Raw genomic sequence first — 19,387 nt, forward strand, 5'->3', positions numbered from 1 at the left:
GATATAAATAAGTATATAAATAAATAAGTGTAATGAACAATTGAGTAGGGTAAACACGTATAAGGACCCTAAAGCATAAACTAATATAGGTCGTTACGTCTAACCACATATACTATAGTCATGGCTCTGATACCAATCTGTCACACCCCGACCAAAGGCGGCAGAACATGCCGGGGTGCAATGGATTGCTCAAGAACACAATGACACTATTAAGTGACAAAATTTAATCAACTCATTAAATTTCATAAATCAATAAACAACACATCTTGTTCGTACAAAACAAACTGAATACAAGTAAACAAATTTATATTGTTCATTCGACTAATTACTTAGTGTCTCAAAACAAGCTACGTTCCTCAATTCCTCATTCAAGCAATTATAAAACCTGTAACATTGCATAAAATAAACTTTGTCAACAAGAATGTTGGTGAGCAATTTTCATAGTTTTGAACAATAAGTATATAATAGATGAAATCCACAACTCGTATATGGAACAATAAATAATAGCAACAATTTAGATATGCGAATAGTAAATAGTTTGAGACACCTTTCTATATGGTGGCAACCAAATATACTCGGATAATAGTTTCCCTATGCTACTAGCAATTAAGCTAAAGTAGTTAGGGAAGCGTATGATCATACTTAATAGTTTCATAGAGGCCAAACCGCCTAAAGCAATAAACATATAACATCAAATCGAGCATTTATTTAAGTAACATACACTAAAGAGTTTGTGGTTTGAGACACAAGTACAAATCATTTGAGTTTGAATACGTATGTAATGTCACCCCCAAAACGTAAGATGAAAAACGGGGATGAAAAAGTACTCACATGAAATAAATAACTTGGAGGGTTGTTTGTAATAAACCAGGATAATAAGTTCAACGAGTGAGTTCTAGTTTAAAGGGTTTTCGGTTTAGAAGATAGTCTTGAAAGACTTTAAAATAAAATAAAATAACAAGTTAAATAATTGATAAAAGTTTGAGGTTTAAAACGTAAATATTTAAGAACTTGAAATAACGGTTTTTGAAAAGTAAGTTTGCTCGAAATCGGGTCTTGGTATTCTACTCATTAGTTTTACTTAACCTTTATTAAGTAAATATGTGGGGATTGGTTTAATGCAATAGTGCATGACCCCTTGTTAGATATACCAAAATGGGATTTTAACGAGTGTTCGGTTAGTCGGTTCGGGTCTTGATAAATAGTCAAGTCCGAACCCGACATTCCAAAGTGATAGATATCATGAGATAAAATATTTAAAACAAAGACTTAACTAATGTTAAAAGTTCTATTAAAGAAAAAACTCTAAACATCATTGTTAAGCGAGTGTTCGGTTTTATCGGTCCAAGCTTGTTATAAGATCAAGTTGGATCCGACTTACCAAGTACTTTGAGAAAAACATTTATAATTAGTTTATAAAATAGTTTTAGAGGAAATATGACATTCGGTGGCTCAAAACACACTAGTGTGTCTTAAGCGAGTGAACTCGGTTTAGTTTGGTCTTGGTTAGGTCATTGACTCGGAATAAGACCGAGGATGGTTGCCACACCCAATACCATTTAACTTATTAAAATGAGCTTAGAAATTATAATAAAAAAAACTTGCTTGTAACATATTAATAAATCATTTTAAATATAAAGCATTTAAACAAGAGTTCGGTTTTGGTTCGGTCCTTGACTTGGAATAAAACTAAGGATGGTCGCCACATATCCAATACCATAGAACTCATTAAGATAAACTTAAAAATAATAATACTCAAATCTTTCATACAATATGTTAACAATAAGGTATTAAATAAAAGTTCAGTTTTGGTTCGGCTCTTACTCGGGATAAAACCGAAAAATGGTGGCCACATACCGAATACCATGGAACTTACAAAAATGAGTTTACAAACTAAAATAAAAAGAAACTAAACAAGATTAGTAAACATTAAACAAGTTAGAAAGTTAGTCAAGGATTGCAATAATCCTCTATGTAGCCTTGCCTTATAAGCATTTCACCTCAACCGACCATGACTAGAGAAGTGAAAGCCGAAGGAAACAAGGGGTAGATATTATATATATGTTGTACAACAAGCTTCAAATACTATGCAACAAAAATTAAAATGAAAGAATGGTTCTTGTTTGACTTCAAAGAGTCAAACTAGTAAGAACCTTGAAGAGGTGAAGTTATGATCCTTGTTTAAGAGGGAAAGAAAATGAATGAACAAGTTGGAATGGAAGAGATGAGCTTTTTATATAAGGTAATGGTCAATGTTTATTTCTATGTTTTATTTCAAGGCTTGCATGTGATTTTGATTGGTTAAACAAGTTAAACAAAACAACAAAAATACGAGCTGGTGACTGCAGCTATGGCTAGGTGCCGCACGACCAGCCTGGCCTCCCTGGTCGCGCGGAGCAGCGTATCAGGGGGGGCAGGTTTGGTTGTTTGGCAGCTTTGATCCCTGCAGTTCGTTTCGAGGCGTTTTAAGCGTTTTAGAAGCGTTTTAAAAGCAGTAAAAGGTGTTTTCGCGATCCGAAAAGCGTGAGATGATTGTGAAACATAAAATCTATCATTTTAATAATATCGAAGGTTTTGGGATACAAATCGGTTCGGTTTACAATACGAAGGAAAAAACGAATCGAATCGAAAAATGACGAATGTCACGCTTCAATCCCACCACCGTCTTCCACCTTCATCGCCACCACCACCATCATCATGTACAACTGACGCCACCGTTACCACCGTATAAAATGGACGCCACCATCACCACCGTCTCTGACGAACGTCACCACCACCACCGATCAAAACAAAAAACTTATCTCTCTATCCAAATTTCGGTCATCCTCTTCGGCGCTCACTATAACCGAACTAGGGTTTCAAGCCATAAAGAGAGATTTTAGGCCGATTTCATTCAAACCAACAACCCCAAATCGAGGTGAATCCGGATTTGAATTCAATCTTGCTTGTGGGTTTTGACTCAACCACCGAAAACAACATATAGCTTCTCCGGTACGGCTGAGAGCCAAGACGGCCAAGTTTTGACAGAGATGACGGGGTAAAGGGACGGTCTAGTGTTCTACCGCTACTGCTAGCGGCGACAATGGACTCTGATGTAGAATAGTGGTAGAACATCAAACGATGAACAACCAGGTTAATCCAAGACCTGACCTGTTTGTTCGACGACGGATGAATTATCCGGGTAATACAGTTTTCCGGCGAACACGTTCAGATCATGATAATGGTTTCATGATTTTACTCCGGTGATTTGGAGACTTCTCGGTAGCAGTAGTAAACCTGGGTGGGTGTTTAGAGAGAATATTGTATAATATATAGGTTTAATTGTTTACTAGAATGACTAATTTTCCCTCATGTGCTATGCACATGGTCTGACTTAACGAGAAAAACTCACTGTGTTAGGGCTAAAGGACAAACGATGTAGGATTTCTAAACGTAAAGGATAAAACATATCAATTTTAATGATAAAGGACAGTGAGTGAAATTTGGTGCATACATAAAGGACAATATCTGTAATTTTGCCTTTAACCTAATTATACAACTATCTTTGTAATACAATAAATTTTTAGCAAATATCGTTTAAAATAAATAACTTCCAACATTGCCATTAGATCTTTAAACCCAATATTTTTCTGTTTATCATTCGTAGCAGTTTAATGAGTATCAATTTCAAATAAATGATAATTTCATTATTATTACAATTGAAGTGCTCAATTGATTGTTAATCGATGTAAGTTTTGATGATTTGGCCCAAGTTTCCTAGCCGTCAAATGGTTATTGTATGCTTAATTGGCTGTTACTTGATGTAAGTTTTGATAAGTTTTCTAGCAACCGAACGGTGATGGGCCAAAATAAAAAGGGATGTCTATTAATCCCACATCACGGGGTTATATCAGGAATAGAGGAAATATGCAATTGTCCCTCAATATGCCATCTTACTTTCGTACGGCGCCAAACCGGCCAAGAAGAATGTGGAGCAGCGTCTAGCGGATTAGACGTCGATATTGTTTTCCCTCTAAATTTTGGCACATTATAACCCATGTATGTTCGCTTAGTTTGCTAGTATATGGTGATGTACTTCCTTCTAGTAAACCTCTCAAAAGTTCAAAAGTTGAGGTTGATCACAATTCTTGGGATAAAATTTGTACACTAAAGCTTTGTAATAGAATGATCTTATGTAAATTTGTAAACTGTTAAAGGTGTACACTTGAATGATTTGTACACTAAAGACATGTCTTATTTTAATCAAACTTATTAGGTTTAACTTGAATGCTTTGATGTCTTGATAAGGTCGTGGTTGTTAAAAAACAACAATATCATACCAAGTAAAACGTCACCAATAGCAAACCGTACCTATCTAATTCGAGATAGAGGTACGGTTTGCTTACATCTCACCCTCCCCAAACCCTGCTAATAGTTGTGCTATTGGTGATATTTTACTAGGTATGATAGTCATTGTTGTTATTGTTGTTGCCGCTGTTGTTTGTTCGTAGTTAGGAGCTAATTTTCGCAATTAAGTTGATATCAATTTTTAAAACAAGGATGCTACATAATTTAACAGAACACATTTATGAGCTAGTTCATGGTGTCGAAACGTTCTTGACGGTCTTGTTTCTGAAACATGCCCTTGAGTTGCTCAAGCATCTCATAGACACCAAATTCTTCCAAGCCTTTAGCAAGCTCGGAAGTCATGGTGGCTAGCAAAATGCAGGAGACCTCAGCCGAGTCATCCTTATGCTTCTCAAGAAATTTTCGAACAACGACTGTGTTGCTTTCAGGCTCGGTTGGAACAGGTCCATCGAGAACATACAACCTCTTTGCCATGGTGAGAACAAGTCTCGGGTTGCGGTGCCATTCGATGAAGTTGGTTCCATTCAGTTTATCCTTCTCAAGGATAGACTTAAGGGCGTAGGGTGAGTTTTCGTTAGTTGACATATGATTAATAAAGCAAAAGTAAAGTTTATTAGTATTTTCGACATTTTAATACTTTTATTAATGAACCAATTAACATTAATAAAATAGGAACTTGAGAATCTGGCTTCCAGTTATTAATGGCAGCTGTAGCACACAACATTAATAAGTGGTTAGGCAGACTGACAACGATTGCCAATTGCGAATAGAGCACAACTCTCGGTTATGAGGCTTATTAAAAACAACGATTGCCTAACTAGATACGTTTAGCCTCATATATGCCCACTTTAAGTCCCTAGACAGCTGTAGCACGTAACAGGAGAGTAAAGTAATAGTCGTCCTAGTATATTCACATGTGAAAGGGCCGGATGTGTCAACGAAACTCTTTCACCTTAATGGGATATGCTAGAAATCAAGTACGGTGTTGTAGCTCCAAACACTTGAAATTTCGCAGTATGCCTCAAGTGCGACTTATAGTAGGATGGCATAAACTATTGATTTTAAATTGGGATTAATTTTAGAGTTACAGAATAGAGTAAAAGTCAAATTTTACTGTATTTTATCGGGACAACTTGATGAACCATTTCATCTCTCAGGACACTTAGTTTTAAGTAACCTATTAAAACTAAGTTTGTCACGATATGACTAACCAATTTTAAGTTAATAGAAAATATATTAAGTTATTAGTTTTGGAAATTAAAAAGCCTTTAATTTGCAAAAACATAATTGGTTAATCAAATATTTATTTTAAAATTTATTTGGTATTAGGTTGGTAATATTATAACATATTATAAACAATCAAGCAACCACAATAGCAAACAATAATATGTAAATCCTTAATGGCCAAAAGAAGTGATCGGTTTTGCTAGAGCCAATTAGCAAGACCGATCAGGTCAAGGAGTCACAACACCCAAAACAACCACAAGGATGGGCTCTTCGTGCATCCCGTCATCTTGTCCAAACTCCCACTAACTCCAACAACTCTATGAGCTCATCCTCGGTTATCTTTGGGTCTTCTTTATTTCAAAATTTATAATACTAACAATATTTTTCTATTATAAGTTTGAATCATCCATATGGCCAAAAGAAAACCATAAAATAAATATAACCAAATACAACTTTGAACCATCCGTATGACCAAAAACCAAACTCAACCAACCAAACACACAAAGGTCGGGACCGGATTTACATATTCATAAAATAAGATCGGGTAATATTTTGGTCAAATAAAATAAACAAACTTTGACCAAATCCAAAAATACCCAAAATAATATCTAGATCAAAAACTTTAACAAATTAAAGTTTATGATGTAGATCCGGTAAAAAGACCGGTATCGACTCGTACTTTGTAACTTGGACTCTTATATCACTATTGGGTTTCAATGGTGGTAAAAGAAACGGTTTAACAAATTTAAACCCGGTTTTAATATATTCGTTTAATAGATACTAATCATATTAACATATAAAAGCATAAAACGCAACGGATAATAAACGAGTTACTACGATAACGAAACCCAAACGAGGATCCGGTTACAAACAATATGAGTATAAAATCATAACAACCACATAACGTTAAACATAGATAACGGAATATAGATTATACCTCGATTATACACAACCGAGAGAAACACCAAGATGTAACAAACGGTGCTAGAAGGTGACACAACGAGATCCAAGACTCCGGCGGCTGTTCACGGCGGCGACGGTGGTCGGCGAAAAACTCTGGCGACGATAGCAGCTGCAGCTCAACAGGAGCGGCAATCGGTAGGGTTGCGGCGGTGGAGTGGCGGCGCCGGAAGGAGCGGCGGGCAGCGTGGTTGCACCAGCAGGGGCGGTGGTGGTCGTGAGGTATGGTGGTGGCTAGGGTTTTTAATTATGTGAGTTGGTTATCCAAATGATAAGAATAAAATGTCATATATAGAAAAGAAATTAGGGTTTAATCTCCATTAAACCCAATGGGCTTTGAGCCCAATCACCATACTAAAAGCCTTTGTCCACCAATTAATCTCGTTTAATTGTGTCTAGCCCAGTTAACAATTTAAGTGGGCTCGATGTTTGTTATCCTTGGTGTAACTCTTCTCGGGTCATAATTGGGTCGGCCTGCGTTGACTTGACCCGAATCGTTCATATTTCCAACAACACTATCAACCAGTTCAACACTTAATGTACCTGTTGAAACTTGATTCAGAACTTCGGGTTCGGATTTTAATTGAAAGCATCATGTAGTTTGAAAATTTACATTCAAGTAAGTTTTTCATCATTATTTAAGAAATTTGGAAACTTATTGTTTGATATCTCACCCTGTTTCCCTATTCTTGTTCTTTTAATAACGGCTTACCTCTTCATGTATTTTTCACTAATTATTCGTATAATTTGTTGTATATATACATACATAAAAAAATTTATGAATTGATCTCTTTTTAGAACCGCTTTGAGTTTTAAGAACTCGAAAGAACTCAACGTAACAATTTTTTTTTTGAATTTTTTTTACACATATGTAATACGTAAGTGTAAGTAATGTGTAAAAAATTACCGTAATTTTTTACACACCTAATCGACTTTTTACACATGTGTAATTAAAGTTTAAACTTGTGTAATTAACAAAAATACTTATTCTCTCTCCTGATTCATTTTTTAATCAAATTTAATCTCAGCCACATATTCTAACTAATTTAATTAAATGTGTGATCCAAAATTGAGTTCTTAACGTTTTTACAACTCATCAAGTTCTCAAAATATCTCACCCCTTTCAGATTATTATTGTTGTTACCAACCTTAAAGGTTGATTACAATGAAATTGGCTTATTTATATATTTCATTTAAACTTAAAGAAATTGGCTTATTTATACATAAAAATTGGCTATCGAGCCGGGGGTCTCACCGAAAACAGTCTCTCTATTCCTACAGGGTAGAGGTAAGGTTGTCTACATCTTATCCTCCTCAGACCTTACCATAACTTTGCTATTGGTGAGATTTACTGAGTACGATGATGATAATGATGATTTAAACTTAAAGAAAGGTTGAGTCATCAGTGCTAAGCTATAATACGCTCAAACATTATATCTTATGTTCGGACGGTATGTATTGGCGTTGTGGTGCTATGATCAATTGATAGTTCATAAGGTTGTGATGTCCAAATCAGTATATATGTTCATATATTATATACTATAAATTATTAGTTTGTTGGTGCCACAAACATTGAAAGCTACTTGTTTATCTTTATATTCAGAGTGTCCGGATTATAAAACAGTTATGTTGTTATGGTCTAATGGCTGGTGGGTGTTCCTTTATGTCATCAAACTTTGGCTGACGCACTCTCGAACCCTTGCTACGTCTATATCTAATTTTTTTTCTTAAGTTTTCTCTACCCTCAAGTCGGCAATTTGTATATGCTCATGACACGCAAGTTTCCTTAGTTTTTCTCATTGTATTTGTGTATCAATTGGTTAGCCTTGGTTTTTTTGTTTTCGATCCATACACATAACAATATATCACGTCGACTCACTGGCGCAACCCCTGAGTTTTTACATACCAGATTGACATATGTTGTTTTATTATAAATATACGAGTGTTCTATTGTTTACTAATTTATTTTTTGGATTTAGTGCCGGTACCATAACGAAGTCAACGAATACCGGTTGAATTTGTCACGTTTTGATCATAAGTTATTATGTGAGTCCTATTTTGGGCATTCACGAATTTAGTTTTTGGATTAGCGTCGTTGTCATTTCGAAGTCACTGGTACCGACCGAATTTACGGTTTGTAGTCTACCAAATGCTGACTTAGTGTGGAGAAAATAGGTTGACCGAATTCGCAGCGTTGTGTCGTCATTGGTCCGGTGCAACGCGGCGGGGTTTCTACCTGGTTATATAATTAATGATGTGTGCTATTGTGCGTACACAAATAAAATATATCAAAATAAGAGGGTCATTCCATTCATGGTTGGGTGATAAAAACTCTTGTCATTAAAAGTGAAGAACATGATTTAAAATCTGACATGAGAGTATATATATTTTCTCTTATAGTTTAAGAATAGAAGTAGGGATAATGAACAATTTATATTGTAGATTTTCACATCTTTGGATTTTATTACCCTTTCGAGCATTGTATAAATTCATTTTCCTATACTAAAATCATTGGCGACATGTCATGAAATCATTCGCATTCTACTAAACGGAGTAAAAACTAAAAGGAAAATGAGCTTTAGACTAAACAACATCCATAAAAACCTAATGAATTATTTTATTTATGTAATTCTGTTCATAGTATTAATAAATTTACATACAGTTTAATTCATGTGTATTTATCAGCCATATCAGTCTAACACACATATATAGTTAGTTAAGAGCGTTTAAAAAACATGCGAATGGCATATGACATTGTCGAGTCACATGAACTCCACTGACGTGATATATATGTGGTGTAAAAGAGAGACAATTAATACTAGGTTATAGTTATACAAGCAAACAGGCTGGTTCCAACGTAATGAATAAATGAAAACAAGGAAAGAATTAAACATGTATAGGGAGGTCATTTTCTCCTTCACAAGCGTCCCATGATACCACATTAAAGACGGACGTCCTTCTTCACAATCTCGATCTACTTCAAATAAATTATTATTATATTTCTAAAATTAGATTGCACGTTAATAGATAACTAAGCTTCTTCGCTCAGTTTTCACCTTCTTGTTCTATCAATGATCAAAACTAATATATAAAGATAGGTTTATAAGGAACCACATAGAAATGGAAAATTGATAAATCATGTCTTTTACATGTAAAAAAAAAATTATTTTTACATTTATTAAACACATTTTTACATAATTTTTTAGAGGTTTTACATATAAACACATATAGAAGTCATTTTAATAAATAAAAAAAAGAGTTAAAACAAAGTTAAACAAAATTAAAATTTTTTATTGAGATGTTTCCTAAATGCAGAAATTTCAAAAAAAATTATGCAAAAACTAAAATTTCATTTATGAAATTGAGTTCTATATTATTTTTCATGTGAAAGACATAATTTAGTTCACCATTTCCTTGTTTTTTTTTGGGTTAAGTGTAACAAACTATGATTTTGGTTTAGCACTTTATATGCTCCATTAAATTAATTAAGATTTTTAATCTTTTTTTTTATATATTTTACGTTTACTTTTTATCGTGGTGAATATTTTAAACGTTTTTGTGTTTTAGTATGTTATTTCTAGAAATATCTAGTGTTTTAGTCTAGCGAATTATATGCATATGTGTGTATCATATATATTTCTTGTTTTAGATGTGCAGTGCACATGCACATATAGCATTGTAGGACATGTACATGTGTGTGCATACATCCTTTTCGAAGATAATACCCAACTTCTTTTATAAATTTTGAGGACTTTTATTGGTACTCAAAATACATGCACAAGTACATGTATTATTTTATTTGTTTTAGACATTGCAACACATATATTATTGTGATACTTTCATTTAAGTTGGAGATGCAGAAGTTGAAGGTTAGTTCATTAATGCATATAAGTAACATACCATGCGGTGGACATGAATATTAGCATATGGTTTAAGACTTTCACCCTCATAATCGATCGTTGCAATGTCTTAAACATTGTTCTTCTTTCAAGACATTATTGTAGGTCCATGGACGACTTCAGCAAATGGTTCTTATAGGAACCTTAGCTAATTCTAAGAGGGACAGTATGTTTCCTTGGGGTGACCAACATGAAAAATGAGGCTCAAGGGTCAAGGCTAAGGGTTTAGGGAATACATCATGACGATTAAGTATCTTTCATGGATTATGTATCAAAGCATACAAAAAAGATAAGAGTGATATCATATATTGGAACATGCTTTTGCAGTAGGATGTGTAACCCATTGATCCTTTATATAGGTGCCACCGCCCGAGGTGTGAGTGGAAACCATCTTAAGGATGTTGCATCACCCATGTCTTGTTAGTAGCTTCTATTGCACACATTTCTTTCACCATAAACAAGGCTTTTGGTGGTGTGTAATGTCTATTGATCATATGACATGGTTATTCGACTATACTACGTTAGACCAAAGGGAGTCATCTAACAAAGAGCACTAAGAGAAACTTGGGATTGCCATTGCTTTGAACCTTAATTTTCACTTAAAGATTTTGGCCCTATTTCATTTGTTTATCAACAATGAGCCGGTGATTCCACATCCATATCTTGTATCATGTTGTTTGTGATTTCTATGGATCGAAACCACTATAATATTGGTTTCTCGGTTCCGAATAGTATTTATCCCCATTATCTTCATCCATGAATCCCACCCGGTCTAGCACTTAGCTTTACCATGGAAAACTATTGATAATAAGTTGGTGCAGTTTTGTATCTAGTTATCACTCTTCTAGACATAGCATTTACATCAACAAGGTTTTCCATGCATCATGAATAAGGGTTTATGACGCATTAAGTTGGATACCCGCATGGCCGAATGGTTTTTAATCTACATGTGGCTGAAGTCAAGTAAACACCCTTTAACGTCAATTCAAACGCAAGGGCTCTAGATTAGTTATGTAAAGTTTATGTTGTACATAAATGCGTTGTATTATCGTGTTCTTATTCATCAATAAAATTGCATTACATATAACAATACCACAAAGTAATACAAAAATATGAAAGTGTGATTTGTTAAAAAAATAATAAGGTATGTACTCAACCTAATCATAAAAAGATGTTTTATTTTTTAACAAACAAAGAGGATTTGGTAACATTTAAGTATGCACATCATCAAAATTCCAAAGACATTCTAGTAAATTCATAAATTAAACAATTAATGATTAAACTTTGTATGTGGATGGCCGATTGCCAAAACTCGGAACAGTTTGATTCACAAGAAGTTAAAACTTTCATATATATTATTTAATCCTAGAGGTGAATGAAGAGGATGGTATGTAAAGTGACCATATGGCCTAAGCAGGCCGCCCTCTTTACCCCAACCAACTTGTAAAAAAAACTCTTCCCCTCAAATTACAAAAACAGTCCTTCTATGGACTATACTTGTCACCAACCAAAACGAAAGGACCAAATATGTAAATGTCACATCTCCATTCACTCTCCACTATATATATAAACCAAACATTCATTATTTCTTAACACCATCCATCCAAAGAATGACAACACTTCATTGCAACAACAATAATAATTTGGTTCAATTTATTTCCCATGAAAATCAATGTTTTGAGGATGATCAAGATGAATCATTATCTCTTTGTGATCTTCCCATCAACAACCATCAAACTGAGACACATTCAAAAATAGAGTACAATGATTCACAAGACTTCGAATTCGGGTCGGGTCAGGAACACATGTGCACAGCCGAGGAAGTCTTTTTCCAAGGCCAGATTCTACCTTTACGCCACTCGGTTTCAAGGAAAATTAACCGGTCGGTATCCGCGAGTGTTGACCCGAAAACCAAGATCCGAAACCAGTTCCATTCGCACCCAAGTCCATCACCGAAGATCCAAACACAAAGTTTTCGGACGTGTTCACGTTCTAACCCGAAAACGTCGTCGTTATTGAGCTTTATGCAAGTGGGGTTAGTGAATATGAAGCCGCAAGAAATCGGGTTGTCGGATCTTAAAAACCGGAGCAAGAGATCCGGAAGCTATAACAGCAATAGTAGTAGTAGTACTAACAACAGTATGAATAGTACCAAGGATAAAAACATGAAACATAGGAGGAAGAGCACTAAGAAGAAACAAAGGATGTTGTTGGGTGGGTGTAATTGTTCGGCAGATACAATTGAAAGTACGAGGAAGAAAACGACAAAAGAACAAAACATGTTACATGCGAGGAGCGGAGAAGGGAGAATTGCGGCGTCACGTCACCGGATATTTGAATGGTTAAAGCAGCTTTCAATTGAAGCTTAATTGATTGACATGATGATTAAGGTTGAGCATGCTTAATTGATTGGTTATCATGATGATTCATCAATCTTACTTTCCGACAACTTTTGTGGAGAAGATATATCTGACATTTTCAGGGGATGTTTTTTTATTTTCTCATTTTTTTAAAGGTTTGATATTTTGTTTTGTGGGGATAAGGTATATGTATGTAAGCTAGATGTATGACTCACTGATCATGTTGTTTAGAATCATTGTAAGTTTGTAACTAAAGGTTTGTTATTTATTTCTATTTTTCTAAAAAAGGAAAGTGTATATATATATATATTTGTTTTAGACGGTCTCTAACGGGACGCCCATGAGACGTACATAATATGGTGTGGAACCGTCCGTTGGAAGGACGCCATCAAACAAGGTCTTGTATAGGAAAGAAGAGAGAGTGCGTCTATCAGGAAGAGGGGAGATAGGAACGATTGCAGATAATGCCAACATCCAAGTGCCGTGTTACTCTTACGTTGAAAATCTTTATAAACATATTTTGATTATTAAAGAGTCAAAGATCTTAATTAACTTCAATTTTAAACTCTTGATGCATTTTTGTCTTTACCTAATTATATAAGAGGGCAGGTAGCAACATGGTGTGATGGAAATAAGAAAAATGGGTGTTAAATAATATAAAGATAATTAATTAATATGATTATAATGTTGTAAGTGCATGGCTAATAATAGTTCTTAATTTGTAATATAAAAGTATAGTGTCATATTAGCTTTATCGTTAAGCATGTATATAATTAAAATTATCTAGTCAATCAATCATCTTGTTTTTATTACTTTTAGCGTGCAAGACTCACTTTTCAACCAAACCTATATATTTATATGCAAGAGCGGACAAACTTTATATACATGGGTTGGTTAATGGGTCGGTTAATGGGATTCTTTAAATATAGAAGGATTTTACATGCTACACACATATAATACATGACTCGTGTGATAATAATTCGGTAGATCCCGGACTCTTTGTTTCATAACTCATGACTAGTGTGTGAAGTGTAAGAACTTATTGTTTCTCAATAATATATAATCATAGTGTCTTTCTTCAATATGGGCCAGAGAGATAGTGTCGTAATTATCCTGGTTATCTGATTATATCACAAAACATGTTTTCTTCTCGTATTCTATATTTAATAAACATAATTTGATGGCATAAAAGTATGGATGATTTATGTCAAATACGATGATTGACATGTTTTCATTTGATAGCATTGGTTTGTGTTACATACACATGAGATTGAATGTTATGTGACACTTGACGGAGCATATTGAATATCCCACGTTACTTGGCGCACAAGAGTGTAGGTCGTGTGCCACTTGACGCGCAAGTTTAACTGTCATACTCTAAGACTAATAGGAATGGGCATCGTTTTACTTCTTACTTCACACTGCCACATCATACCACAATTACTCTAATATCTTTTATAATACTATGGAAATGATCACAAATTCATCACTTCCCTCATTTTTCAAATTAAATAATAATATTTATATAACTAAATTATTTAATACAACTAAAATTTAAACTTAAATATAAAAAAATTGCATTCATTGAAAAGAAATAAAAATTACTTAATTTGAAACCTAAAATAAGAGAAAAAAATACAATTAAACATATGTGTCGGCGATTTGGGCTTGCAACGCTTCCAATGCTCGTTTACGTTTTTCATTTGTGACGTTGATGTTAGCTTGGAGAATTTTAAAGTCCTCCCTCCAACATCGGTTACTATAGCGGTTGCAGAAGACAGGATAGTGTGAATAAAAAGTGGAAGGACCGAACTTGACTCGTCATCAGATGAAAAATCTATAACAAAACTGAATTAAAAGTTTTGAGAGATTTTTAATTTTTTTATATGGAAACAAATATGAAATGAAGGGTTTATTTATATGGTTAAATAATCTATTTAATTTTTTTATCAAAAAGAATTGTTGTCAACGGTAATATGGAATAAAGAATCATTTTTTTCCTTTGAAATAGACCCAAATGTCATTAATATTTTCAGTAACAAATAATCGTTTTGAGCAGCAAAAATTCACTCTTGAACTCATTTTCTTTCACCAATGCTAATATGAGTGGGGTGGTGAACACCACTAGCCACATCATCATTTTATCAGTATATTGGCTTTCATACCCAATAGTTTAATGGACGAACATGTACATTTATTTACATCACATGTTAAAGTTCAAATTATTAAATGTATTTAAAGAAAGCCAATGGCTATTTTCAAAAATATTTTGTCCATCATTTATCAAACATTTTTTCATATTTTATTCTAGCTCGAGGATGTGGATGATGGTGGTAAAATGGGCTTTCTAAGGGCGGAGATGGGTGGAAAATGAATCCAATGCAGTGGAAGAAGTGGTGGTTATATGATGGAAGTAATCATTAAACTTTAACGTACATTAGAGGTTGTTTGTTTATTGTGAGGGATGCAGAGAAACATTGATAAGAAGGGAGGTCACGCTCAATAGAACATCTATTGAATTGAGGGAGCTACGACTTTATTGCTCCACTCAGTATGGTTCGGAATGTTGTCCACCCTACTATTATCCCATGTGGCTTAGGCTGAGGGGTGTGGGGGGCGCGAGAGGGGGCGCGAGTGGGGGCTCCAGCCAATAATATTGTGACGTGTGACAGAGAGAGAAACTTGATAAGATGGGTGTTGGAGCCCCCGCTCGCGCCCCTGGCCCTGGTGTGGAGGGGCGCGAGCAGGGGCTCCAGCGGATTTTTTTAACATTCCCAACGGCTCCGGAGAGGGTTTCTCAAATCCCCCAAAATCAGCACACACCCAAACAACCAACAAACGTTCCTCAAATCCCAAAACCCTAAACCTCGTATTTCACAAACCCACTGTCTTATTTCATATTTCAACCCATTAATGGACCATCGAAGAAACACCCACATGATGCAATTTCCGACCCACCAGAACTACGCCGGAAACGGCGTTCCATTCCCGTCTTTTCCGCCGGAGTTTAGTTCCGACGGCCCGTATTTATCGGAAAACAATCATTTTTCTCATTTTACTCATTTAACATCTCCGATTGACGCCGATCAGAGCTTATCTAACGTCTTTTCCTTGCTTAGTCTTTCTCCGGCGCCATTTAACACTAACCCATCTCCTTTTTCCGGTCAAATCGGTTCTTTCTCCGGCTCCGGAGAGGGTTTTGGTCACCCGATGAACAGCCCTAGAATAATGCAGTCTGATTTGGGCGTTCAACGGTGGTCCGACGAGATTGAAGCTCGCCGGCGGCACTGTTCTTTAGGGTTTGAAGACGTCTTTGACTTTGGCCGATAGTCTCGCCGGCGGCACTGTTTTTTTAACAGAAAATTTTTTTTTTTTAATCAATTATGAGCCCAACGGCTATATTTAACATTCCCAAGCTCCCTTCAGGCGTATTCCCAGCCGCTAGCCCTCTTGCGCCTGCCTGGATTTCCGCGCTCGCGCCCCTCTCGCGCCCCTCTCGCGCCTCGGTGGTGTGGTGCTCGCGCCCCGGGGCGCGAGCGGATGGGCTCACGCGCCCAGGCTAGCGCTCCACACCCCTCAGCCTTATATGTGAATTCAAATATCCATCAAAGCTCACCTGTCATTGATTTGATTGATAAAAGCTAGTGTAGTTTTTTCTACTGTTAAATCTTTCATTAAAATGTAAAATTTGGTATTTAAAACATAATATGATAAAAGGAAAAAAAAATGAATGAAAACCAAAATCTGAATGACATAAACTTATGATGACTTCAAGATTGACTTCATAATAAAAATACTAAAACAAAAACACTTTAAAAAAATTAAAATAAAAACAACGTGTAAATGATCATATTCAATTCAGATTAAGGTGCCTAATGGTTGTTAATTTGTGCCTATGTTAGTTCGTTAATTGTATACATTTAGTTGTTTATTTCGTGAACTTCGTTACTTCATACATGTTTGTTATATTTCAGGTCACTTGTAATTAATGTTGTTATTTTGGACTTGCACGAGATGAAGTCCCTGGATGACCAGCACGCGAAACGAGACAAGCAGATGAAGAATGTCGGTGAGGAGACAAGTCGCACTACGCTATGGGGTGGAATGCAGTCCATCGCGCTACGCGATGGACTTTAATTAATGATCATTGACTTTTTGGTCCATCGCGATACGCGATGGACCTGGGAGGACCCCATCGCGATGCGCGATGGGTGCCAAAAACGGGAAATTTAGGGTTTTTGATAAAACATGATTGTGACGAACCTATTATAATCATACACGTTCCAGAGCAGTTCCAAAGCTTGAGGAGACCATTTCCATCCTTCCGAAACATACAGAGATCATCCGCATGGCCTATGTTATCAGTATTGAAGATATTTTAATGTCGAGGTGTGGCTAATCTCTTAGAATCATACCCGGGATGTAGAGTATTGTATTTTACAATTTTTATCATGTGTTAAGAATGAATGACTTGTAATTGTTACTGATTAATCTATGAGTATTGATGCTTGGTATTATTGTGTACTCAGTTGGTTTAGATCATAGCGATTAGTTTTCCAGTTGCTATGATAATTGCTTATATGGTTGTTTTGATTAGTTGACTATGATGAGGAATACAATTGCCCTTAGTTGAGTCACACTGGCAGAGACTGTTTGATAACCAGTGTCGTGTGTTAGCGATTGTTGACGCCTAAAGTTTAACTTGTTTATCAGTCTCATTTGATCGTTGACAATGAATATGTTAAATGAGCATGAGATTACTGTTTACTACTTGCTTTAACCCTGGGTGTGATTTGTCTTTGTTTATTGATTGAACTTTGTTCAGTTTACTTGTTTGATTTAAATCCAATCCTTTGCTAGTGTAATCAGCACTCATTACTGTTACTTCATAATTTTAAAAATTGGTTACATGCCACACTGACCACATACTTCTCGTGATTCGACTCTCTACTTACCATAGCTTGCTTAAGGTAATTAGGAACACTGTTTAATATTGTTTTTTACTAGATAACAACACTCTAGCATCAGTGTCAAAATATGTTAGGTTGCGAGCTGAAAACTAGAAGGCATTTAGGCCAGTGGTAACAAGATGTTAGATAAAATTTTGATTTCAAAATAGTGAAGGATGAAATCCCATACATTGAAACCACTATATTGATGATCAAGGAAATATGGATGAAATGCAATTTTCTTTCTTTCTTCTTCTTTTTTTTTTGGAAATATTTATTGGAATTGTTTACCAGGCCCATCCTGATGCTAACTTCTATCCGAGCATGCTTAACTGCGGAAATCTCCTCACATTTACTAACATTAAACTCAAAACGCGCCGGTAATTTTAGAGGCAAGAATATCTTCTTTAGGCCAAATGGCCAATATAAGATTTATCTAGGGTGATACATTGGTACATATTAATCTTCTCGGTATGATATCTTTACATTTTGTCTAACAAGTTGTACGCATGGCACAACGCTATTTTTTTCAGCCCGAAAACAAGTTAAAACTGCAGAAGTTGTAGTTTCAAACAATATTTTTTTGACAGCCCAAAGACTTCCATTACATTCCAATTTTGTAAAGAGTTTTCAGCCCAAATTAATCCAGGGGCCTTAGCTCCCAAAAAAAAAAAAAAGGGCTTAGTGCCATTTATGATTTATCTTCGATCTTCTTGACTTTATTACTACAAAATCTTGATCTACAACAAATAATGTATGAAAATTATGATTTGGGTCATTTACAAACTGAATCTTGGAACTTATGCTTCTAACCTTAACCTACAACTGGCAATGTATGAATTTATGATTTGGCCAACTAGACCTTGAATCTTGCAATTTAACTTAATAAATGATAAAACATGTTTATTGATTTTGGGAATATTCAGTCAAATAAGTAACCTTGGACCTAACAAACATCTTACACGGTCGTGCAAGATGGTACGTTTGTTCATATTTTAATTCGACATGTGTATGGCTTATTTTGTTGAAAAACGTGATGAATTTGAATTAATTCAATACCCAATAAGCTAATTTAAACTTCAAATTAGTAAATTGACAACTAATCGAATTTATGTGACGAGTTAGTCACAAACTGTTATTGGAGAGCAATTTTCATGTATCCTTATAAATAGAACAATAGATCATGAGTCATGACTCTACAACGAACATCTTAAACTTAGAACAACTAAGTAAACTGGTTTGAAGCTTGTAATTGTTCTATGTAAACATGTGTAAGCTTCAAGATGAACATTGAGTGTTTGTATTGACTAAGGGTGGAATAGGGGCTTTTTGTAGTGGAAACGTTGAAAATGAGATGTAGTTTGGACTGAATGTGCACAAAGAAACGGGTTTTGGACCTGACCTGACTGTTCCTATCTTGAACTAGACCTGACACTACATGATTTGCAGGTACGGACCAATTTTTGGGTCTCTCCATGAAACCATACCCAAATACCGGAACCGAACCAGACCTGTCAGAACCAGATCCACCAATACCCGGTCAAAACCCGACCCGACCCTACTTGAAACCCAATAAAAAACTGACCATACCCGGTGAAATACCCGACTAAACCCGGAACCTGATCCTACTCGACTTGGTTCTTGA

This window comes from Bidens hawaiensis, unplaced genomic scaffold (genome assembly GCF_021521415.1).
Source record: "Bidens hawaiensis isolate Kalapana, Puna unplaced genomic scaffold, B.hawaiensis_p1.1 tig00034754_1, whole genome shotgun sequence".
NCBI lineage: Eukaryota > Viridiplantae > Streptophyta > Magnoliopsida > Asterales > Asteraceae > Bidens > Bidens hawaiensis.